Source organism: Enhydra lutris, unplaced genomic scaffold (assembly GCF_002288905.1).
Source record: "Enhydra lutris kenyoni isolate GAN:26980312 unplaced genomic scaffold, ASM228890v2 scaffoldscaffold8, whole genome shotgun sequence".
In the NCBI taxonomy this organism is placed as follows: domain Eukaryota; kingdom Metazoa; phylum Chordata; class Mammalia; order Carnivora; family Mustelidae; genus Enhydra; species Enhydra lutris.
Window position 1 is genome coordinate 5,693,352 of NW_019154092.1, and position 4,488 is coordinate 5,697,839.

A 4,488-nucleotide genomic window follows, 5' to 3' on the forward strand; every position below is an offset into this window, starting at 1 on the left:
TTATCCTAGCAAATTAAATTAGGTAAAATTTAAAAGTGTCACAATACAATGGAGTACTTTCTTATGCACTGGTGATGGCAATAGTCAAGAAAACAAAAAATCTTGGAGATTCTCAAAAGGTCTAATTTGATAATGGGACTTCATTGTTGACATATTCAATAATTTATATTGAAGCAAAGGCTGGTGGCATTTTAGGGAAAAGATCAGAAGTCCCAGCCCTCCCTTGACTCACTGGTGATCTTGGATAGGTTATTGAACCTTTCTAAGCTTTAGTTTCCACACCTGTAAAAACAACAACAACAACAGATGATAATAATAAGGTTCATCCCATAGGATTGTTGTTCTTATTTCTTTTTTAAAAAAATAATGTATTCATTTATTTGAGAGAGAGAGATAGCGAGATAGTGAGATAGTGAGAGAGAGCATGAGTAGGTGGCAGGGAAAGGGAGAAGTGGCTCCTTGTTGAGCAGGAAGCCTGATACGGAACTCGATCCCACGACCCTGGGATCACAGCCTGAGTCAAAAGCAGACGCTTAACTGACTGAGCCACCCAGGTGTCCTTCACTGAGTTCTTTTAAGATTTCGTTTATTTATTTATTTGACAGAAAGGGAGAGAGAGACAACAAGGGAGGGAACACAAGCAGGGGGAGTGGGAGAGGGAGAAGCAGGCTTCCTGCTGAGCAGGGAGCCTGATGTGGGGCTCTACTCCAGGACCCTGGGATCATGACCTGAGCTGAAGGCACAAGCCCAACCACTTAGCCACCCAGGTGCCCTTCATTTAATTCTTTTAAATGAGTTACCGGGACAGGGTATGTAGTAAGTGCTCAATAAATGCTACCGAGAGAAACAAATTAGTTTCAGTTTCTCTTTGGTAATATATACTGTGGTAACTAGCCTCCTGATTCGGGCCTTTGGAGAATCTTCACCCACGTTGTACCAGAGGTTGTCTGTGGACATAGCAGAAGTCAGTGCGGGTTACACCTGTGATTGGCTATAAAAGACTGGGTCTTGGGCTCTCCTCGTTCTGGGGGTGACATTCAGGTTGCTGACAGTTTGGCTACTTAGTAAGGAACTGGGGTATTTGACCAACAGCCGGCAGGACCTAGAAGTACTGACAGACATGTGTGTGAGCCTGGAAGTGAATTCTCGAGCCCCAGATGAAGGCAGCCCCAGCCGACAGCTTCACTGCAACCCCATAAAAGAGCCTGCACCAGATCCCCAGAGTCTAAAATAGGGATGCATCTCACAGTTGATGATGGCTTAGATTTCGAGAAATATTCTCGTCTCTCTAGATCATATCATAGTTACATGATCAATCCCCACCCCCCCCAAACCATACTTCTTTAACTGCCATGATCTTTATTTTTGGAATAAATGATGATGTTTGAAACAGAGGTGCCTGGCACATTTGCCATCTAGAGGCATTTTGGCTATTACTGACCAACCGTGAAACTAACCTATCAATATGCAATTGTTTTTATATAGAAGGTGCCGCTAGGGGTGTTGTTGAAGGTTAAGAGGAGCTGATGACTTAGAAACCTGTAAAGGAGTCCTTGGCAGGCACTGAGAGAAAGGCTGTGATTGTGAATCAGTTGGGTACATGGGGACTTTATTCTATGGCTTATCAATCTCGCCTACAAGTCACTGGTAGGTTGGTCACTGATATTATGGGATAGAATGAAGCTTGCGGGGAAAAGGTGTCTCTCTCTGTGCTCCCTCCCCGCATCCCGCATTCACATTAGCCCGTGTTGGAAGTAGTGTGAGGTGAGGTGAGGAGGGAGGAGGTAAGGAATATAAATGAGATGCTTCAGAATTTCTCCATGGTGACAAGAAGGTAGTTTGTCAGCAGAGGAAACTTGGGTCCCTAACATCAGACTCTCATGTGTTTAAATTTATGTAGATGGTGAACATTCTCGTAATGCATTTATTAGGTTATCAAAGAACTGACGTATTCATTGTAGGGCGTGATCTAACAGAATTATCATGAGCTCCATATTTGTTAAATAATTATTATTTCTGCCTTGCAGTGCCCTGCAGATGCCTCTTTTTATATTTTCTCTCCATCACCCTAATATAGCACTTGAGTTGTTTTCGTTTGGCTTACCCTTCTTCTGTGCACCATGATGCTCTCGCATTGAGTTTCCCAAAGCATTACAGTGCTCACAAACTGCTCTAGATGCTGTGGTCAGCAGAATAACACCCCCTCCCCTGCCAAAGATGTTCACATTCTCACCCCTAGAACCTGTGAAATGTTACCCTCCCTGGCAAAGGAGGATTAAAGTTGCTGCGGTAAGATCAGAAAGATACTTGGTCTTTGTCCCAGTTCCTGAAACAGAGCTTCTCGAACTCTTAGAATTTCTGGAATGATGAGGTGTTCCAATGAGGTGACTTTTGCTATCCTAGATAGCATCAGGGTAGCAGCCAGTCACCAGAAAGGTCAAGAGTTGATCAGAATCTTGGAATTTTATGCTTCATTCTCCCTACCCCCTCTCCCCCAACCTCTGGGGAGGGAGGAAGACCTGGAGATTGAGTTCATTGACAATGGGGCCACAAGCATGCTTAAATAATGACACTTCCATAAAAACACCTGAATAATGGGATTTGGGGAGATTCTGAGTTGGCAAACACATCCATGTGCTGGGAGGGTGGCATACCTCAACTCCACCGGGACTGAGGCTCCTGCACTTGAGGCACTTCTGGTCCTTGTCCTATGTACTTCTTCATCTGGCTGTATTTGTATCCTTTAAAACAAACTCTCATAGCATGTACAGCATTTGCCTGAGTTCTTTGAGTCGTTGTAGTAACAGTGGACATTGAATGTTGAACGTTGAATGTTGGTAGGGGGTGTGGGGGAACCTGCAACTTTGTAGCAGGTTCAAGGAGAAATGAGGCTATCCTGGGGACTCGATACTTGCAACTGGTGTCTAAAATGAGTGCAGTCTTCAATAAGATACCACTTCCCACTTCACCGTGGGATACCACTGTCCTACTTCACAACAGTCAGAATGGCTAAAATTAACAAGTCAGGAAACAACGGATGTTGGCGAGGATGCGGAGAAAGGGGAACCCTCCTACACTGTTGGTGGGAATGCAAGCTGGTGCAGCCACTCTGGGAAACAGTATAGAAGTTCCTCAAAAAGTTGAAAATAGAGCTACCCTATGACCCAGCAATCACACTACTGGGTATTTACCCCAGAGATACAAATGTAGTGATCTGAAGAGGCATGTGCACCCGAATGTTTATAGCATCAAAATCCACATAGCCAAACTAGGAAAGAGCCAGATGTCCATTGACAGATGAGGGGATAAAGATGTGAGATACACACACACACACACACACATAATGGAATACCTCAAAAAAAAGAGAAACGATTGTATTCACTCATACAAGCTAACACATTATTTTTTTTAAAGTAATACATTTTTAAAATTATTTATTTATTTATTTGACAGAGAAAGAGAGAGATCACAAGTAGGCAGAGAGGCAGGCAGACAGAGTGGGGGAAGCAGGCTCCCCGCTGATCAGAAAGCCCGATGTGAGGCTCTATCCCAGGACCCTGAGACCACCACCCGAGCCGAAGGCAGAGGCTTAACCCGCTGAACCACCCAAGCACCCCTTAAAGTAATATTTACCCCAATGTGGGGCTCAAACTCACAATCCTGAGATCAACAGTCCAATGATGCTCTACAGACTGAGCCAGCCGGGAGCCCCAGACTAACACATTATTGACTGATTGTGGGGGGAGAAACAGAGCAGACAACTTTTTTTTTTTAAAGATTTTATTTATTTATTTGACAGAGAGAGATCACAAGTAGGCAGAAAGACAGGCAGAGAGAGAGGAAGGGAAGCAGGCTCCCTGCTGAGCAGAGAGCCCCATGTGGGACTCGATCCCAGGACCCTGAGATCATGACCTGAGCCGAAGGCAGCGGCTTAACCCACTGAGCCACCCAGGCGCCCAGACAAGTTTTTTTTTTTTTAAGTGAAGTTATGTGATGCATTTTAAAAAAAAAGATTTATTTATTTATTTGACAGACATCACAAGTAGGCAGAGAGGCAGGCAGAGAGAGAGAGAAAGCAGGCTCCCTGCTGAGCAGAGAGCCCGATGCGGGGCTCGATCCCAGGACCCTGAGATCATGACCTGAGCCGAAAGCAGAGAATTTAACCCACTGAGCCACCCAGGTGCCCCTATGTGATGCATTTTGTAGTTTGCATGGCCTGTAGTGATTTTTATTTGTTGTATGTAATATCTTCCCATGTTTGGCTCAACTTAGACTGGGGATGAAGGGTTCCCAAATACGCCAATGTTCTCTAATAACTGTTTGGTTTATTTAAGCCATATTTGTGTGAGTAAAACAAAAACATGTCTATATTAGAAGATCGAGGGCTCAACCCTCTCATTTTAGGTGGGGAGAATATTTCCTGTCATCTAGCTCAGTAATTTTCAGCTTTTCGATGATATAACTTCAAGGGAATTTTGAAAACTGTGT